We start from the raw sequence: 22,111 nt of genomic DNA, 5'->3' as shown, positions 1-22,111 counted from the left end.
TTGCATGTAATGAGTCTATCTCATATTAGTTTCACCTTTTAGGTTGCATTACTGAAATAAATGAACTTTTGCACAATATTCTAATTTTTCGAATTTCACCTGTAGATAGAACTAACTTCTGTATAGCCAATGGACTTCTGGGAAAAATAGCATTAAATTAACAAACTGATAAAGTTGGACAAATCTGTATATGGGATTTTGCTTATTTATTTAATTTGCATAGCTATCTATTTTAAATTTGTGATGCTGGGCAGTTCACATAATTAAAAACAACCAGACAACACAGCCAATAAACAAAATAGAAAAATAAAAAACATTGAATCATGAGTGTGATCAAAGCTCCCCTTATGTGTGTTGTACATAAAAATATTGCATATAAAAACAGGTGGTGTTTTAATTGCACCTGTTTAGCTGTTTTTGTGACCTTTTGGAAGAGATCAAACCTATAAAGATCAAACAACATTGTGATAATGATGACATTAAACATCACTTTCATTTTAACCCCAATCTTAAATACAGAAATATTCCCCTTTCTGTCTCTAGACCTTTAAATCTAAGGGACATAAATAAAACACAACTTCTTTCATTGTTGCACCGCTAAAAACATCTTATTGGGACTACGCTAGGCTGAAAAGGGTTCCCTGTATCGTTTGCTAAAGAAGGCAGGGCACACCTTTGCTCTGGAAAGTGAGACCTTTCAAAGTAGAACTGTCATAACTCTAAAGCTATACAGGAAACAGAGCAGGAATTGGGATTAAATGTTTTGGCAAAGGACAACCTTTGCCCTTTGCTTCTCTTAGAGCCCATATAAGGAAATGTTCTGCCAAACAATCCTACAGTAAAACACACTGGAAAGAGGCTTCTGTAGCAACTAAAGGACAATGCTTGGATAATTTAGGCGAGAGTGCTTACTTATTACTGTGAAATTATAGTACATTTTAAAGATCTCCTTATGCAAAGGAGATTCTTAAGCTATTAACACTTGCTCTGCTGTTATTAATCATGTTTGGTTATTAATCATGTTTGGATGTCATCTAAATAATGTGTTTATACAGTGAAGGAGAGACCTACAGTTTGGTTTTGAACTTAGATGAGACTTCAATTTGAGGCAACCTTACATTTGACAATATATGCTTCTAGTGAATTTTTTTTTTTTTAATGGAATGCTTTCAGTAAAAGAAAAACTAGAACGTTAAACCATCCTGCAAATAATTTTCCCTGTTAATCATTTCCCCAGATCAGTCATGGGGGGTGGGGGGGGGAGGGGGGGAATTGAGATATTGCAGCTTAGGAATTGGTTTCCTGGAGTTCAAACATTGAATAAACAAGAGATAGAAAAGAAAGAGGAGAGGAGAGGAGAGAGAGAGGGGAGGGGAGGAGGGGAGGGGAGGAGGGGAGGGGAGGGGAGGAGGGAAGAGCTTGCTTAATGTAAAAGCTGTCTTGGCTTCAAGGACAATTTCATTGTTTAGAAATGCAATAGATGCATGTATGTTGGGAGGAAAATTCTATACTTCTCTATGGTCATTAGGGAATATTCTCTCTGCCTTCATGTTTTACGTGAAGAGACAAATTTTAGGAATTATAGACTAAATAAATTACATGGACAAACTCTTAGGTATCCACAAACATTTTTTCCTCCATCACCCTGCCCTTCCATTGACCAATGGAAGGATAATCTTGAATACGAGACGAGAGCTCTGAAGCAATGACCTTCCTAAGAAATTTCTACCTTGCCCCGAGCAAGACTCCCACTGGATGGAGTTCTCAAATGCAATCCTGTTCTAGTGGAAACCAAACCCAGAACTGGACAATCATTGAACACAATGCCCAGGGCCCATAAAATTACAAAATGCCTAAGAAAACATACTCAACCCCATATTGCAAATACAAACAACTCTAGTTGTGGGCCCATAATTATGAGAGAGGCTAAAACTGACAAAGATTTCACTTTGGCCTTTAGTTGGATTAACAATTTGGGGATTGGTTTCTGTGGTGGAAAATTGCCAAATATTCTCACATATTATTAGCATTACCAGAATCAGAATTAATGAGCAGGATTGGATCAATTTATGGAAGTCTAGCATATTTATCTATTGAGCTGGAGGTTGATTCAGGGGAACAAGTGGGACGTCTTACTTGTTGACATCTCAAAGGCATCTGGCTTACCTCGCCTTCCCCGCTCCCAAGAAACCACCTTGGACTAAAGTGAGCTTTGGCCCAATTTTATCATTCTGCCGTGGTGTACAAGAATTGAAGTCTTGCAATTTGCAGATATTTTGTAATCTGCTTCTGCATAAAACTTAAAAATAAAGGGAGATGCAATCACACAGACAAGCCTAATACTTCTGTCCACCCACTCAAGTGCCTGAAAAAGTCATCCATGGTCATAAGCAGCAAAAACCATCGGATGATTCTCCATTGCAATTTTATGACTTATTCATTTACATACTTTCTATAAGATTATAAGGCCATCTGTCTCCATGGTGGCTCTGGTGGATTATAGAAATAAAATCAGTAGGAAAAGCACATAAAAGGAGGAAAAGGTTAGGTGGGTTCCACAAAGGAAAAACAATCCAGATCAATGTATCTGACACAAGAAGAAACTCCTCACTCATCCTAAGCCAAGGATGATGGAAAGCCATGTTTTTAACAGTGTTTTAAAGCACAGGCAATGTAGGAGCCCTATAGCTCTTGAATTGATTCCTGGGTCCTATAGGTTGACATTTTAGATTAAATTAACAGAGTTGGAAGGGACCTTGTAGGTCATCTAGTCCAATCCCCGCCCAAGAAGGAGACCCTGCACCATTTCTGACAAATGGCAGTCCAATCTCTTCTTGAAAGCCTCCAGTGATGAAACTCCCACAACTTCCAAAGGTAAGTTGTTCAATAGGTTGATTATTCTAATTGTCAGAAAATTTTTCCATATTTCTAGGTTGAATCTCTCTTTGATCATCCATTATTCCTTCTCTGGCTTTCAGCTGCCTGGGATACAGCGTGACCCCTTCCTTTCTGTGGTAGCCCCTCAAATATTGGAACGTTACTGTTGTGTTTCCCCTGGTCCTTCTCTTCACTAGACTAGCCAGGCCCAGTTCCTGCAACTGTCACTCAAGCAAATTTGTTGGGTGCAACACTTTAACCATTTTCACTACCTTCCTGGGGGGGTGGGGGAGAACTTTATGGCGGATTATCTAGATTGCCCCAGAGTACAATAGTGCTTGGCCAGAAGTAACCCACCCAGTTATCCCCTCCAAGCAACTGGCTGTCCCGGTGGTCACCAGAGTCCAGGAGAAAGCAGACCTCAACCTTCCCAGTGACTTAAGCGAGAAGCTGAAAGGAGCGTTGAAAAGTGATGACTGGTTTCTGTTCCACTCAACCACGTCTACATAAATGTGATCATATTAAGAGCAATTGTGTTCTTTTCACTAACGATGTAAAGCTATTCAACACCACAGACAATACTGCTACCCTTCAAAAAGACCTCGACTATGTATCAGAATGGTCAAACAAATGGCAACTTCAAATCTCAACAAATAAATGCTCTGTCTTACATATTGGCAAAAAAAAATCAGAAAATAAAATACAAGCTGAATAGTCAAGACCTTGTTGATGACCCAAACTTTGTCAAGGACCTTGGAGTACTCATCTCTAATGATTTAAGTGGTAGAGCCCATTGTAACTACATAGCCAAAAAGGCATTAAGAGTTGTTAACCTAATCGTACGTAGCTTTTTTTCTGGTAATATTATACTACTAACTAGAGCATACAAAACATTTGGTAGACCAATACTCAAATATAGCTCATCAGTCTGGAACCCACATTACATATCTGATATTAACACAGTTGAGAAAGTCCAGAAATATTTTAAAAGAAGAGTTCTCCACTCCTCTACTTGTTGCAGAATACCTTATGCTACCAGACTCGAAATTCTAGACCTAGAAAATCTAGAATTACTCCACCTTCAGTCCAATCTAAGTATAGTATATAAAATCATACATTGCAATGTCCTACCTGTCAATGAATACTTCAGCTTCAACCATAGCAGTACAAGAGCAAATGATAGATACAAACTCAAGGTTAATCGCACCAAACTTGATTGCAGGAAATACGACTTCAGCAACAGAGTGGTCAATGTCTGGAATCCTCTACCTGACTCTGTGGTTTCTTCCCCAAACCCCAAAAACTTTAACCTTAAACTTTCTACTATTGACCTCACCCCTTTCCTAAAAGGTCTGTAGTGGGGCGTGCATAAGCGCACCAACATGCCTACCATCCCTGTCCTATTGTTTCTTTTATTTTTCTTATATGTATCCATGTATTCATAACTATGTTTTTACTTATACCTATTATCTTGTAAGCAATTGACAAACCAGATAAAAAAAATAAGCGCACCATGAGAGATGGCCTAGCATGGATTGGTGATAAACTATATGTCCCTGCCAATCTTAGGGGAACTGTGATGCAATGAGCCCATGATTTGAAAGCTGCTGGACACTTTGGTTTCATGGGAACTTTACACCTAGTCAAATGGCAGTTCTGGTGGCCCTCATTGAAAAAGGACATAGAAGCTAAGAGGCTCCCCGGGAAGCCTGCTGGACCCCTCCAGAGCGTTGCCATTCCTAGTGCCCCATGGAAGGAAGTATCCATGGACTTCATTGTTGAACTACCTGAGAGCAGGGGGAACACAGTCATTTTCATACCCATTCCAGAACTGCCACAGTGGAAGGCCCAGATCTCTTCCTTAGTGGAATGGATTGATTCCAATACAGCTTCAGTGTTTTTGGCTCATCACCCATAAGGCGCTAGATGAGGCACATCAAGCCCAGGCTGACAAGAAAAGAGCAAAACCGAAACAATTCCAAGTAGGGGACAGGGTCTTACTATCTATAAAGTACTTACAGACCACCCAGAAATCAAAGAAACTGGGGCCCACATAGGTAGGTCCTTTCCCCATTGTTAGGATCATACATCCAGTCACGGTACTGCCCAAAACCCTTAGGCAGATCCACCCTGTGTTTCATGTGAGCATGTGTCTCCTCTTCAACCAGGCCAACCTGCTCCTCCAATTCCCTTCTTCATCAAAGGAGAATAACTAAGGATGTCCAGGCCTCTAAACTCCTACAACTGTTTCACACTAAATACCCTGACAAGGCATAATGTTATTTTGCTCCCCTGTATGGTAGATTGCTTCTATCCTGTCTATTTTGTCTGATGTTTTTTTTTCCTTAGGGCTAACGCCTCTACGGCAGGAGGGCCGAATGTCAGCCGGATCGCCAGCATGGGTTTTCCGTTGATGCTGGCTTGCTATTAGCTGCCATAGTAATGGGAAGGAGGAAAACATGGCATTGGGGTTTGGGAAGTGTGCTGGTGTGAGGAACACCCATGTGAACTAAAAGGGAGGTTCGCTCTCAAGAATTACTGCGCTGCTGGGTGGAGTTAAGTTTACACCCAGTCAAGGCCAACCACCCCAGAAATCAAGATGGACAAAAACACCTGAAGATGTTCCCCACATCACACATCACATTAGGTGGGACGTGGATTGGACATGGGTCCTTGGGGGGGAGGGATTTGGGGAAACTTTCAATATGTAACTTTCGCCCCTTTTGGCTCAGATCTGGCTTTTCTTTCGCTGCTATCCGTTCAAATTCAGTAAAAGCTTTAGGCAACTCAGTGTAGACTCCTATATGGAAACCAATTCTTAAAATTTCTGGCACACTGTGCTAATCTACCAAGTAAATTTTATTATTTGATTTCATTGGCAAGCCTTTTTTGCTTAAGGTGTGCAAGAACGGTCTGATGCTCCTTGAAACGAATCATTTTGGATGGCTGTGACTAAAAAAAACAAGTTGACTGCTATCATGATGTCTTTGAAGCAGTATTTTGATTACAGTGTTGTAACGGCCACCTTTTTAAATAGAATGACAATAGCACAGTTGGAAGGGACCTTGGAGGTCTTTTAGTCCACACCCAAGCAGGAGACCCTCTATCATTCTGGACAAATGGCTGAAATCCTCCATTGGAGCACCCACAATTTCTGTAGGTTGGCTGTGCCACTGGTTAATAGTTCTCACTGTTAGGACATCTCTCCTTAATTCTAGGTTGCTTCCCTCCTTATTAATTTCCACCCATCGTTTCTCATCTTGCCCTCTGGTGCTGTGGAGAAATAGGTTGATCCCATCTTTTTTGTGACAGCCCTTTAAATATTGAAACACTGCTATCATGTCACCCCAGTCTTTCTTTTCACTAGACTAGACATTTAACAGATTTAACAAATCTGTTAAATGCCTAGTGTAGTGAAAAGAAGAACTGGGGTGACACTAGACTAGACATATCCAATTCCCGCAACCGTTTTTTCCTATGTTTCAGCCTCCAGCCCACTAATCGTCTTTATTGTTCTACTCTACACTATTTTTAGAGTCTTAACATCTTTTTTATATTGGGGTGACCAAACCTGGATGCAGCATTCCCCAGTGTGATCTTACCAAGGCATTATAAGATAGAAATGTGCAGGAGCGGTGCAGATGAACAGTGATTGGAGCTAGGTGAGAAGATTCCTTTTTATTTAGGTGCTAACTTCAAGGGGAAAAAAGAGAAAAAATCCAGAAAAGGAGACTCTTAGAACTATTTTTCAAAAAGCGGTTAACAACCATAAAGAAAAAAATCCTAGACCTGAAAGAGGAACTAAGGGGAGAGAAACTAAAGACCTTTTAAAACAGGTCTTAATGCTGTTTTGGAAAAGCATTATAAAATGTTGGACCAGTTGAATTTATTTGAATAGCTGACTTTGCTTCTATAAATTGAACTAAGTTTGGACTAATTAAATCATTAAGATTTGAAACAATGCTGAAACCTATGCTGAGGTTGCCATCTACTGGTGAATGGAATATACCAGACCCCTACCAGTTTATAAAAAAAATTGATGAGAAAAATAAACAACATTCATCTGGAGCAGCAGTCGCCAACCAGTGGGCCGCGGCCCACTGGTGGGCCATGAGAAAATTTTGGTGGGCCGCAGAGAAATCTCACCCCCAGAGCACCCACCTCCAAAGCAATTAATCGAGGCTGCGCAAAAACACAAGGCAGCGCTGCCCACATGGCCTGTGGGAACCCTCCTCGCTCACCCACTCCTTACCCGACAAACTTGCCTGCTAAATTGCTATTTTTTCTTTTTCCAACCATCATCTGTTCTGCTGTGCTGGGAGATTTAGATTATCTAGGAAGCAGAAAATGGTTGGATTTCTTGCTTTCTAGCTAGTCTTTAGATCTTCGGCTCTGCTTTTAAGCACAGCCGAACCTCCCTTAGGTTTGCTTGCAAGCAAATTCAGTGCAGAGTCACCGCAAGCAAATTTGAGAGACTGAGCTAGCTGATGGCAGAAAGATAGATCATTGAATGATTCTATGAGCCTGCTCAATCTTCCTGCTTTGTCTGATTTTGGGTAAAAGTTGCTCTTTTTTATAAAAAATTCAATATTTACATACATGGTGCGTTGTGAGTTAATTTTGTGAGTTTGCTTGCTAGCAAATTTTATGAGTTTGCTTGCAAGCAAATTTTATGTGACAGACTGAGCTAGTCAATGGCAGATAGATAGATCTCTGAATGAATCTGTGATTCTGTCAGCAACTCAATCTGCCTGCCTGCTTTGCCTGATTTTGGGTAAAAGATGCTCCTTTTTATAAAAAAAAAAATCAATATTTATATAAATATTTGTAATGTTTACATACAAACCATGCCCCGCTAGTCACATGACCACCAAGCCACACCCACAAATTAGGCCATGCCCACAGAACCAGTTAGTGGTCCCTGGGATCTAAAATTATGAGTTTGGTCCAAAAGGTTGGTGACCCCTGATCTGGAGGACTGTGGTGACATTGACTGTTCTATAACTAGTTACTTTATTATCACTGAAGACTCTATTATGGAAGACTTTTAAGTAAAGCAAAGTGGTTTTTGATTTGCAGAAGCTTCCTGGACTATTTAAATGGAATCGATTAATAATCCTGAGATGTAAAGAACTATGGTTATTGAACTTTCTGAGGACTAACATTGGAGTGGAATATATTGTTTTTGGACTTGAGTAAGAGCAGGACCTATTAAATTAAGACAAGATGCTCCACCAGAGGGATAGGAGTGAGATTTCAAGAGAAATGGTGCTGATGTTCCAAAGCATTAGGGGAAAGAGTCACAGAAACAGAAAGTACCTAATGCAAGGCGTATATGGGAAAATGGATAACATGTTACAACTGATGATGAATGAAGACCAAAGAGTGCAGGAAAGAGAGGAGATAGCAGAAAGAATGGAAGAAAAGATTGAACAGATAAACCAGCAAATAAAGCAGAAAGATGGGAAAGAGAAGACGATAAAGACTATAATGGCTGATGAACTAAACCAAGGGAAAAGCCCTTTAAGAGATTTTAAAAGGGAATCGGATAACCTGAAATATATTTTGAAAGGCAGATAGGAGTTTGGGTGGATACTCTGGAGACCTGCCAGGAGGATAGAGATGGGAGAAATAGTCAGTCTGAATGGTGAAGAAACAGATGTTGATAGAGATAAAGATCCAAGAGAGGAGTATGGGAGGCAAGTCAAAAAATGAATAAGAATTGAAGTATTAAATCGTCAGCCTCTGTTGACATCGGTCAGAGTATTAAGCTACCATTACAGAGATCTCTGCCTTTATAGATCATTAATCAATTTGCAAGTGTGATAGGCCCTTCCCACTGCCTCCCATCTGTAATAAACTCTATTGTTTTTGCTTCGTCAAAACGTTGTTGTTTGTTGTTTTTCTCCCTTGTCTGACCCAGCCTGGAATGCTTATCTCTAGGAGGTGATGTTAAACTGCCGGCTGTTGCAATTTGTTGCTTTGCTTGTGACCTTGTGGTCAGCCCGGCTCGTTCTTCATTATTCCTTTCTGTTTTAACTTGGGGCAGCTCTACCAGACTCCTCTGTATTTGGACAGGCCTGGCTGTGCCTTCATAGGATGAATCCACATGCCCAGGGATCCCTATATATATCCTTTCTAATATAATGATGGTCTACTTAGAAATTTGAATAGAGGTAGAAATAAGAGTACACACTTTCATATGAAGGAATAGTTAGATGGAAAGATTGGAGGTTGAAAGAGGGTATTATAAAGTATGTTTTGTTGAGAGTTTCACAGTGATAATTCAGCACCAGAAAAATAAACACAGATGGCTGATGCTTCATTTAACATCTTTATAAACATAAGTAGATTCCTGTTTGACAGGAATGTAGTAATCCATTTATGAAGGGATCCGGAAATGCTGTAAGAGTTTAGTTTTAACAGTAGTTTGTCATGTACCACTGAATCAAAGGCTTTGCAGAAATCTATATAAATTGCATCTGTTGCTTTACCCTGGTTGAGTAGAGAAGTCCATATGTTTTTGCAGTGTAGGAGTTGTAGGTTGCAGGACAATTTTTTCCTGAAACCAAATTGTTTTTTTGGAGAGTAGATTGTTTGACTCTAAGTGGAGGGTGATGAACTGGTTAATGGTTGATTCCATGACTTTTCATGTGACATAACACAGTGAGATTGGTCTGTAGTTTTCAACCAGGCTGGGGTCACCTTTTTTGAAGATAGGGATGACCGTAGCTAAGGACCATAGGTTAGGTAAGGAGCTGGTTCTGAATGATATCTCATATATAATGCTTAAGGGTTCTGCTATGGCAGAGGAGAGCTTTTTAAAGAAGTATGATCATAATCCATTGGGGCTAATAGATAGGGGTGGTTTTAATTTTCGTAGTGCCTTTTCTATGTTGTCTTCTGTATAGTCAATATGTAGTAGATCATTGCAGTTAGTTGTGGTACGATTAGGAAATGTGGGGCATGAGCCATTGCTGTTTACAAAGACTAGTTTAATGACTCTTTCAAGTTCAAGTAAGAATGCATTATAATGGTCTTCTGTAGTATTACAGTTAGAGAACAGAATGTCCAATCAAGAGATGATAGGTTGGCATCTATGAGATCATAGTTGGCTTTTTTGAAATTGTATTTTGGCGATCCCTCATTATGATCTTCTTTGTGAGGGTGTAAATTAAGACAAAAGTAAATCATACTGTGGTCACTGTTTGAAAAGGGTTCTTGTATTTGTAGGCCATAAATTGACTTTGAGCTGTTGCAGAAGATGAGGTCAAGGCAGTTGTTGAGTCTAGTGTTGTTAGTTACTAATTGATCCGGTCCCGATATAGTAGCGGCATTGTACAGGGTTGCATGTATGGGTTCGGATGTACATTCATTTAGGGCCCAATCTATAAGAGATAGATTGAGGTCACCAAGGAAAATAAGAGGGTGTGGACAAGAGGCAGCCCACGTCAGCAGTGAAGTTAGTTTGTTTGCGTGAACTATGTCATAATCAGGGGGCTCTGTAGCATAGTAAGAAGCAGATAGTGGTATTTAAGGACAGTTCCCAGATGATAGTCTCTGGAAGAGCAAGCTCCTGTGTAATTTGAATCTTTCTTAGATTTAGAGATTTTTTTTATAGAAGATAGTAACTCCACCTCCTCTACGGATTTTGCGATCTGACTGATAAATGTGATATACTCTGACTGTGGTAATGGAGTCTGGAAAAGATGCATTCAACCACGTCTCACAGACAAACATAATATTGAATATGGCTGTGCTTAGTAAGATGAAGAATTCATGCGTTTTGTTTGCAAGGCTTCTTGCGTTGAGTAGTTTGCATTTTAGATATGTCGTAGTGGGTCTGGAGGTTAAGTATATTCCCAAATATTTAACTATCTTAACTATTTGAAATCCCACTTTTTCTGCCAGATTTTGTTTTTGCTTTTTGTTACATTTTTAACGATAATTTTTTTTTCTATTTATTTTCAGTCCTGCTACCTCTATCTCTTTTAACAGTTTTGGAAATTGTCTCTAGCAGTTCTTCCGCAATATTTATTGTATTTATATTATTCTAATTATGTGCTTCTTGTTTTCCCTTCTGTTTCACCCTTCTCTAATAAAATCTTGAGTTCTTTGCAGGCTCTTCTAATTTTCACCTAATAATGATGCCCTCCCTCATCTTCTAATAACCTGTCCCTGGAGTCCTCCAGAGTCATGACTGTTTCTTTCAGAAGAGTTTAGTTCACTGTAAGTACCGCATGAACAATTTTGAAATTCAGACTGGTTTTCCTGGCCACCGTCTGAAAAGAACTGGTCCTGAGAGAATTAGCTCTTGAAAACAGACTCCATAGATTGACTTCTGTTTATTTGTAGACAGGAGAACAGAGAAACCTAGTGAGAGTTTGCCAGCAAAGCTCTATGAAATGTAGGCTGTGCCAACAAACCTGATCATACAGTAACTGACTGGAAAGGAAACCAGTGTGAACATATAAGGGCAATCTTGTTCATTTGTTATTTGAGTTATGAAGTAAGGAAAGCGTGCAGGAGAGAATAAGAGGAAGAGATTAGGGCAGTAGCTTGCAAAAGCAAACAAACATGCAAGCAAATCAAATAAGGCCCTGTTCAATAAAATAAATTAATCAAATACTCATGCAGAATTAAAGTACCTCCAAAGAGGCTGCCTCATTTCTGCATGTTTCAGGGCCCTGGGTTCTGTTCCTTTCAACTGGCTTTGCTGAAGGTGAGTGATAATGCATTGCTTGATTATTCAAGTACGTAGGAAAGAAAGAATTACCTGATTTTGCAGTGATGCAATCTAGCTACCGTTCACCTCTTATGCAAGCAACTGCAAAAGCAAGATCTGAAATACTGTATAAGGAGTATAAGTTTTGGTGTCTGTTCCAGGAACATCATCCTCAGTCTCACGAGCCACAGCAATCATACATTTGCCTGAAATCTTTTGGGATATTTTTAATTCAACACTGCTGTTGTTGCTAATGTCTTCACTTCCAAAAGAGGTTTAAGGCTGGGAGTTGGCAGAAACGTGTTTTTATTTATTTTTAGTGCTTTCAAGATGTTATTACTTTTAATATGACTGATTTAATGATTACTCAAGAGTTTGGCCATTGGAGGGAACGGTGGTGGTAGGAAAGAAAACTTTGCAATAGCACCCCAGGCCAGAAAAAATGCTCTACCCTGGAGTAAAGGAACGACTTATGGGGAGCAACAGAACCAGCCCTGAGGGTCAGGGAAATGATTCAGGAGGGCATGGTTAATAGATGTCCATAGCTCTAAATAGCTATGACTCCTCAACCTAAGATCTTACACAAGACCATCATGGGAGGCTTTATTGTTATTATGTAAGATTGCAACTACTCTTTTAAACACAATTTTAAGGTTACATGAGTTGATAATGATTTTTTTTCTGCTTTGTAGGTATACATATGGGGGAGGTGCTCCTTTGGGTTCTCTGGGCCCTATGGACCTTGACCACTTTCCCAGCCTCTGTGTGATGTCTGTATGCCTGTGAGAAAGCATCATGGGGCCTTAACCTTATAGTCTTTCTCCTGGACCTTTATTCTAGCGAAGGCTGTTATCTGAATCTTTCCTCATGTGTGGTTTATTCACTGATACTTCCTTTTGTAAACTGGTTTGACATGGTCCATCCTCAAGCAGATGTGCGCATGCGTGTGTACATGTAAAAATGTATAACTATCTTCTCCTTGTAAAGTCAATGGAATTCAGCCCTCCTTATTTATATCAGCTCTTATTCTTCAAGTGAAAGGAGCAACCTGACGATATTTTCTCTTTTCTTGACTGCAGGGTCACGCATATTGTCCAAAAGGACAAATAGCCGTGCTTGCCTTTCACCCACCCACACCTTTTACCGTCTATCCTTTCCCTTTATCAGTCTGCCAGGCATCTTGTGTAGAAAGGAATCATCTGAGCTTGTTGGAAAGAATAATGTAAGCAGGTATAGAAAGCAGATTTTTTTTAAAAACAATCATATCTTATCAAACTGTCTCCTGGAATAGTTTTGAAAAAATATTCACAGCTACTAACATTTAAAAACTTTTCAAGTACACGAAATGTAATTAAGTAATAAATATATACCATAAACATTACTGCATTATTTAAGAACTATTATTGTATAATATTATGTTAGACTATCAGAGAGGAGATCCAAATATAGTTCCCCCTCAGCCACAGAAGCTCCCTGGTGATTTGGGGCCCTTTTTCCTCTCAGCTCAAGAGAGGAAAGTGTTGTAGTGATAAAGATTTTGAATGAAAGTAAAAGGCTCCAACTCTTTCCCTCAGCCATAGAACTTTGTAGCATGACTTTGGGCCATTGCTCTTTCTCAGTCCAGTCCATCTCACAGTTGTGGGGAAAATTTGGAGAAGGAAGTTCAATAGATACTGCCTTGAGTTGCTGGAGGAAACAGGTATTGACAGTATAAAAATATTAATAAAACTTAATAGTAGTGAGGTTTTTTCCTGGTAGTCTCCAAAAGATAAAAGTTATTTCTCTTGCCTTAATATAGTAATAAACACTTGGGAGAGAAATTTAGCATCTTCTCATGAGAGTCAGTTCAGCAAGTGACAGAGAAGACCAGAAGGTAGCCATTAGGTTGAGATGGATGGATGAGATGAGGACAAGGCCTCTTCCAAAATTGCTGGAAGATTGTGGTATTTTGTCAAGTGAGATTTTTGTAGTTGAAAATGTACCTCCACAGGAGAATGTGTCCAAATTCTTATAAAACAGGAAAACATTTGGCAACCTGGTTGATAAGTTCCACAAGTTTTATCTGTTTATAAAAACAAAATGTATCAGAAGAGACCATAGAAACTCTGGAGATTTAGACAGAAAAACTTCAAAACCACCAATTTAATTTGTTAAAGGGTTAAATAGGAATAAATAGGAAATAATTTTGTCTCTTGCTAAAAATAATTCTCAAGTATGCCAATCACTATGGCCAGATTAAAGAACCCAGAAATTACAGATAGCAAAATAAAATAGTTAAAATTAAAATTATTCAACAATTAATTGCTAAAAGATTTATAACGATAGAAGCTATATAAATCATATTTCACACTTTGAAGTGTTTTGACATCTCACTTCTGCTAGTATGCACGTATGCTTTTGAAAAATGTATACTATATATTGGATGAAAGCTATCAAAAAGACTTAATTCATGAAAACTCGTGCTTAAATTAATAAGGATTTATTATTTGGTTGTGTGAGTTATGAGTATCTTTGGTCAACATATTTATGGCAAATCTATAAACGGTCAGTTTCAGATAAAGACAACTTGGAAGCCACCTCGCCTTCCTCATGCGCCTTCAATGCAGATGGCTGGGTTGAGGGATGTGTAAGGACCAGCCTCTCCCCCGGAAGTTTTTATCTATTCAAAAATTCATGACAGATCATTTCAAGAGAACTGACTGAGCAGAAATTATTCATCCCATAGTTGAATATAGATATGTAGAGCTTTAACTCATATAAATCTTTCTTCTAATATTACAGGCCAGATGAAAATATATGTGTGGCCAGGTTCCTGTTTTTTGTTTCTCAGCCAATGAGACCAAGAAAGAAGCAGGGAGTGTATCTGTCAGGCTGGCCACACAAAGAAGCATTTCTCCCACTCTATTGTCGATGCCTGTAACAGAAAATAAACCAAGTAAAGGTTGATAGGCCTACTGGATGTCAGAAGTAATAGGTGTTGCTATATTGCGATATGGTTGCTGCTTGAACCATGTAGCCCATTCTATTCTCTGTGCTCCAAATTGAGTACGGTTTAGAAGCTACTATACAATCACATGACTTGGTCTTCTTTGTCAATTAAATAACAATTCCTGTATTTTTGCTTATTGTTAGGCTGCCTTGCCAGCTTTAGAACTAAACAATGCCATTGGGTGGGGTTTGGTTTTTAATGGCGGGTAGAAGGGGGTGCTGTTTGATTCCTGGACAGTTGAGAAGGTCAACATTATTCCCATGGTGAAAATTAATTCTCCATTTACATAAGAGACCGATGACTTTCCACATCTGGTTCAAATAAATTTCCCACCTCGGAACATTCCACCAAACGCTTCAGGAGCATAAACCTCCGCAGCATCACAGCTGGTAGATGACCTACATCTTCAGAATGAAGCAGAGTAACAAATTTGCAGCCTCTTAGAAGATACGATTACATTTCAGTCATGTGGCAAGAATTTAAGTCCTCACCCTGACATTTCACTGTTCAAAAGAAATAGTATAAACATTAGGGGAAATCTGAAGATTTTCTCTGTGGAAAAAAAAATTCACATTCCAATCCTAGAATGAAGAAAATTAGTAATTGTAGAGTTACTTATTATATATATTCCACTTTACTGACTGAATATTTATAGTCGAATGCCTATCTATATATTCATACTCCAGAATAAGAGGACAATCCCAAAAGGTATGGGGCAAAATTTATTTTTGTATGTTTTTGAAAGAAAGCAAGGCAGAAACATTTAATAAGAAAATTGGGAGCTGCATTTCTCAACCAAAATATAAGGGAAGTTCAAATCTCAGAGTGATCAGCTATCTTCCTCATGCACAATCCAAACTACCAACCAAATGCCCAGCAGGATTGTCAAAGACATACAATTAATACATAACTTTAATACTAAGTTTTTTTTTAATTTTTTGAGCATGAAAGGGTTGCCATCCAGCTTGAAAGACATGGTGGTGTGTGTGTGTGTGATTTTACCTGTAGAAGTGGCCAGAAAATGTCTCTCTCCCTGTTTTATAGTAACATATATAAGGTCTATCTAACAGGGAATCTGAGTGTGACCAGCAGAGTATATGACTGCAAAAAAAGGGCAAATGACATAAAAGTTCCAACTCGTTGGAAGTAACTATTCCATTTTATTATGCCTTGATTAGACCCCACCATGAGTACTGATGTATTATGAAGGCAATTTATTAGGGCTGAGCCTATTTGTAGAGAACGCCTCTGCCCAAAAGAAAAAGGATAAAACGTGCTATGGTCAACCACTTTTTTATCTGAAGAACAGAAGAATGAAGCTCCAAGAGTCTGACTCCTCCTGGAAGAACAAGGAGTCTTGATTTTCCCGAATCTCTAAACAAGCCAGTCTAGAGTGAATCTGGTGGCTTTCAGAGCCCTGGATCTGGTCTTGAAGATGGGTTAAGCCTAGGCTGAATAGTGCCCAAGAGGGAGATCTGAACTGGTCTGGTCCAGGATTCTACTTTCTAAGTAGAAACACCAATTCAGGAAGCTCCCAATAAAAGCATTAGTACCAAAGTTTGTCATGATTTCAACATTTCAAGGAAGAAATTATAACTCTCTCTCCTGAGCAGAGCAACTATAGATTTATTGTAGTTTCCATGACTTTCAAATTATCAACCTGATTCTTTTACATCTAATTTAGTGACAAAATCAATTCAGGCGAACATTTATAATTAACCTGCCTTTGGATTGCTAGTGATGAAAATGACAGAATATCTATCTCCTCCAAAATACAAAGTGTTCCCTTGTGGCTTCAAGGTCCCCGTTTCAGAGCAGTGGACAGGAAAAAACATTCTTCTGCCACATGTGATGGGTCCCTGGTATTGAGACTCTACAACAAAGAACAATTTTGCTTCTGCACAAGCTAATATCCTTACCCCATGGAAGTGGGAGGTTCCATCCATGCCATCATGATTTCAGTGCAGAAGGACACAGTGAGCGGTCTTGGGTTTTCTTCCCTCCATCATGCAACAGGCAGTCAAGCAACCTGGGGGAAGCCAAACTGGGCCCAAAATTTATGGCCTCAGTTCTTACAGCCTTCTCTCTTTCCCCCCAACATTTCTCAGCATGCAACGGAATCTTTCCCCGTTTCATGATATTCTGGCCAGCGTAAAAGGATTGATCATACAACAAACTGACAAAGTGCTGAGTGTTCAAATAAATGTGCCTATGGAGGGGAAAAAAAACTTCACTCCTCCCTTTGGATTGGACTCTCAGGGCATTTTAAGTTTATTCTGACTGCTGGACATACTGTACACAGAGGTCACTGCGATTGGGATTGCTTTTTCTCCTCTGATGGCAGAGAGAGCAAATATTTGACTTTTTATTTCATCTGGAGCCATCAGCCTGCCATGAAATAAGGCTACGGCCCAATTGAAGGCCCAGGTCTGTTCTGAATTAGAAGTCAGCAAGTCACAACATCTGCATAGGGCTAAGGATTCTGTTCAATTAATTTGGCACATTTAAAAGAATTCTAAGGTCATGATATCAATTTCTAGGCTGTTTTTATTTATTCCTTTAAAAATCAAGGAAACCTCAGTGACCATCTTATTCAGTTGACCGCCTGCACATTTTTAATATAACCATGTTAGCCAGGAGGGAAAGGTAATTTCAAATCTAGAGCCAGGTTTTATTGTTAAATGACATTTTTGTTGTTTCTCAGTTTGCATTTTTTTTCTGTACTCACACGGAAGGGATTGCATTGCAAGTCAACTGCCACTTTGTTTTGCTCAGTTTCTCATTATAGTATTTTAATTCTGTTGGTTGCTTTTCTGCACCTCTATACAAAGTTTGACTGAAAAAAAATCATATACAATCACAGACACATGTTTTTCCTGGTGAGTTTATTGGAAACAATGTCTCTGAATGTAATGCAAATTTGTTTGTACATCACACAGACGTAACTTTATGTACAGTACATTGTTTAGGTGTGTAAACTGTAAAGGAATTGTGAATACAACAACTTAAGTAAATACAGAGGCAGAAATAGGGCAATTGTTTATAAATAATTGAATATATTGAATTTGTCACCCTTCTGAAATATTTTTCCTTCCTTCCTTCCTTCCTTCCTTCCTTCCTTCCTTCCTTCCTTCCTTCCTTCCTTCCTTCCTTCCTTCCTTCCTATTCCAAAATAGCTGAAATGGGATTCTTTTAACAAAAAGATTAAAATTATACCTGCTAATTTGTTCAAAACGGAGCAGCCAGTATTATTGGCTGTCATTGTATGAAAAATGATTTTGTTTTTGAAGTCTGCAGATAAAATTGGCAAGCAAAATGGAGTTTTCCCCTACAGTATAAATTATATTGATGAAGAACTTTGGCACTTGGAGGTTTTAAATGCCGTGAGTTGTTTGAGTGACATTTATTTAGAATACTGCATAGTGCTAAATAGAGCTAAAGCAACCAACTTGAAATGTTGCAGTTGTATATGTATATTGAATGGTGCTTATTAATCTGGCAACTGGAAAAATGCAGACATCATCTTATTCTTTTGATGAATCAAACCACAGGAAATTACCATAGGAAATTGCATTAGGCTCCACATTCTGGCGGTTTATAACACAGAGGGTGGTAAATCTTACAGCTGTTACAGTGTATACTGTAACAGGCTAATAGTCAGAGGTGGAAAATTCAAGATGGCAAATGTTGCTCACTTAGTTTCAATAATAAAATCTAAAAAGCACCTATGATTTATTTGGGATTTATCTCTGATACTGGAAACAGAAGAACCTGTTTATACAATTGGCTGTAATTAATACAATATATAAACAGTAAAATGCTAAAATGAAAGCAAAGAAATAATAGTATGGTTTCACTTTTACTGTGCATAATGACATTGTATTATTCTAAGTTGGGAAAATAGAAGTCCAAGAAATTTCATTGACAAGTTAAATGCATCTTTGCCTCTTTCCCTCTGACATTGGACAGACTTAAAATGGTTTTAAAGAGTACTTTCTGCTCTTAGTGCTGTCTCATTCAAATACCACGCAATGGTAATTTAGTATATAGTATAATATTTATAGGAGACTTTTAGCAGACATAAAAATACTTCCTGAACACATTGTTTTTTCAATTATCCTTAAACATGTTTACCTAAAAATCAAAAAAAGCCTATATGTATATGAGGATGGGTTTATCTTTATCTGTTATCTTAATAAGTTTCCTATATCTACACACAGTGCCAGCTTTCCACCAAGACACAGGATCATTGAAGCTCTCCTGGACAGAAGGCAGGCAGATATGATTTGCAAAGATCTGGATAACCCTTAAGAAAGCAGCAGAGTCAGCGGTGGGATTCAATTTTTTTTTACTACCGGTTCTGTGGGCGTCGCTTGGTGGGCATGGTATGGCTTGGTGGGCGTGTTCTTCTGTGCAGGGCCACAAAAGAAGACCCAGCCAATCTGGAGGCGGAGAATAGATGGGGGCGGGGCCAGTCAGAGGTGGTATTTTCCAGTTTTCTGAACTACTCAAAATCTCCACTATCGGTTCTCCAGAACTGGTCAGAACCTGCTGAATAGCACCTCTGAGCAGAGGCATACCCAGCCAGCTTTCTAGTGGTTATTTGGTTGCTTGAAAGCCAAACCTGCTAACTCTTGCTTGAAATTTGTTACAAAGAACCCATTCTTGAAGTTTTTGCTCACCAATATTGCTAGAAACCCAGAGACTGAGTTCTAGGTCACTCTAAGACAGAAAGTCAGCTGGGAGACTAACTAATTAGCATCATCATCATTACAGTTGATGCCTTTCTGGGGGATTTTGTGTTCCATGATGGATAATGGGCAGCTGGATACATTGAATACTAATTTGAGTTCAGGTACCTCTTTGTGCCCGGTTTGAGCAATTTGATTTACACTTTTGTCCTCCAATTTTTACCCAACTCGTCAGTGGTGGGATTCAAAAATGTCTACTACTGGTTCTGTGGCCGTGGCTTATTTGGTGGATGTGGCTTGGTGGTCATGTGACTGAGTGGGCATGCTTGGTGGTCATGTGACTGGGTGAGCGTGGCCAATTCAATGTCACTCATGTCAAGGGGTGTCTCACCTGGCCTCTCCCCTCCAAGCCATTCCTTGTCACCCAACGTATCTGTAGTTCTGTAAAAATGTTGTTCACCTTTTTTTGACTTTATTATCTACGTACTATAGATGTACTTTCATGGACCACTGAAAGGAGGAATTGGCTCACATGCTTTACTCAAGAGTGTGATATAGGCAACAGGCTTTTAAGGGGCTGCCAGAAAGAAGGGTGGGGGCAATGTATTTTCCAGAGCACCAGAAGGCAAACAAGAAACAATGGATGGAAACTGAACAAAGAGAGAAGCAACCTAAAACTATGGAGAAACTTTCTGACAGTGAGAACGATTAACCAGTGGACCTGCCTGTCTCCAGAAGTTCTGGGTGATCAATCACTGGAAGTTTTTGAGAAAAGACTGGACAACCATTTCTCTGAAATGGTATATGGTTCCCCCCAGAGTCCTTTCTAAGTATTATTTTGTTATTCTGATACCTTTCCCAGGACCTCTACTCAGAGTGTGGCATCCTGATTTTTTCATGCCTGAGCAGGGGGTTGGACTAGAAGACCTCCAAAGTCCCTTTAAATTCTGTTAAACACACATGTATTTATGCTCTGGATTATAGAAAATGCATGTATTGTAAACCCTGAAAAATACCTGGGCAAAAGAAAGGCAGTGTAAAATATGTAATATATGATAAATAACAGAACAATTAAAAATAATAGCATAGAGTTTTTTCTCTCTCTCCCTTCCTTCCTATTTCTTTTTCTTTCTTTCTTTTCTTTCTTCCTTTTCTTTCTTTGTCTTTTTCTTTATTTCTCTCCCATCCTCCCTCTCTCTCTCTCTCTCTCTCTCTCTCTCTCTCTCTCTCTCTTTCTTTCTTTCTTTCTTTCTTTCTTTCTTTCTTTCTTTCTTTCTTTCTTTCTTGTTTCTGTCTCTCTCTCTCTCTCTCCCCTCCCCCCCCCACACCCCTGGCCTGGGCGGAGCAGCCACGGGACATTCCACCCACCTTTTGGAGCACCACTTACCGCGGCGCCAGCCAGATGTTTCCCCCACATGGAGTCGGCTCCTGCACAGTCCTGCCTCCCCAGCAGAACAGCAGCGGCAGCCACAACAGGGTGAGAGGCAGGAGCAAGAACTTCGAGCAGCGGTGGAGGTGCAAGATGTCATCTCTGGAACTCATGTTGAGATTCGATGCTCCCATGCTGCCACAATTAAGCCTGAGAAAGTGGAAGGGAGGAATTCATTTGAGTATATCTAGTTAGACAAAAATTCTTTTGCTGGTTCAAGGTCACTAAGTGTGGTGCATAATGAAATGGGGATCTTACTTTAGGACAGATGGAGACTGGACCATGTGATGGGATGAAGGCTAAGCGGGGATGGATTTGTAGTTTTGTCTTTTGCAAGGAAGCCCGAAACTTTCAGATTTAGGATTCCACAGATGTGCCAGTTGCTAGTACTCTTTCCCCAAAATTTACACATCGAAAATAAAGTCAGTCTTATTTCTGAGCAACAGAAAATCTGTTGCATGCTGTAAAAAGTGCCTCAGGTGAATATTTATAAAGAAAAGAAGAAAAATAAAATAAAAGCAAAACATGGTCAAGGGAATCCTAAAACTTGCTGAAAAACAAGATTCTTGGAATTGTGATGCTCATGAACTTAATATAAGTGAAAACTTTAGTTCCATTTTCCTAGATAGTCTGGTTAAAATTTTGTATTTTGTATTCATAAAAGTTAAATAATAAAAGAGAAATCGACCCAAGAAGCTCAGGAAATTCTGAAAAATGAGATTATAAAAGCTAGTCTAGTACAATATCACTGAAAAAGAAAAATAAGAGATCTGTGGCATAGAATATAAAGCGGGGGTCTCCAACCTTGGCAACTTTAAGACTTGTGGACTTCAACTCCCAGAATTCCTCAGCTGGCTGAGGAATTCTGGGAGTTGAAGTCCACAAGTCTTAAAGTTGACAAGGTTGGAGACCCCTGATATAAAGAACTCTGATAAATTGAAAGACAAAGAAGACAAGTACCAAAAAAGGGAAAGAGGGAAACATAATTAAAGCAGAATACCAGCAAACAGCCCAAACATGCAACGATGACGTCAGTAAAGCTAAGGCTCAGAATAAACTAAGATTTTCAACAAATATCAAACCTAATAATAAAAAAAAACAAGAAAAAAGTCCAGGAAGTGATCATTCCATTAATGGGAGAAGATGGTAAAGATGTAATGAACAGCAGGGGAAAAGCAAAACCGCTTCATTCATTCTTTGCATCCGTCTTTACACAAACAGAAAAAATCGTCCAACACGGAGGTGTCAAACTCAAGTTCATTGAGGGCTGCATCAGGGTTGTTGTTGACCTTGGGGGGGATAGGGTGGGCATGCCCAGCTCAAAGTTACTCATGTCATGGTGACCCAAGCACACTGCCAGTGAAAATGGGCTCCCAAGCTCCATTTTCAACTGGAGCAGC

At 39.3% G+C, this 22,111-nt stretch overlaps 1 long non-coding RNA gene across 1 annotated transcript; it reads left to right on the top strand.

The window, feature by feature from the left end:
• Nucleotides 1–10,905: 10,905 nt before the first annotated feature.
• On the top strand, nt 10,906–18,898 carry LOC148125497 (uncharacterized). Its single transcript, XR_015744180.1, has 2 exons — nt 10,906–11,599; nt 18,812–18,898. It is a non-coding gene; the product is annotated as an uncharacterized LOC148125497 (long non-coding RNA).
• The last annotated feature ends 3,213 nt before the right edge of the window (nt 18,899–22,111 follow it).

This window comes from Pseudonaja textilis, chromosome 6 (assembly GCF_049901715.1).
Source record: "Pseudonaja textilis isolate UNSWEBS1 chromosome 6, rPseTex1.2, whole genome shotgun sequence".
NCBI classification, from domain to species: Eukaryota; Metazoa; Chordata; class Lepidosauria; order Squamata; family Elapidae; genus Pseudonaja; species Pseudonaja textilis.
The sequence above is the reverse complement of the archived record's forward strand: the minus strand, read 5'-3'. Positions and strand labels throughout refer to the sequence as shown.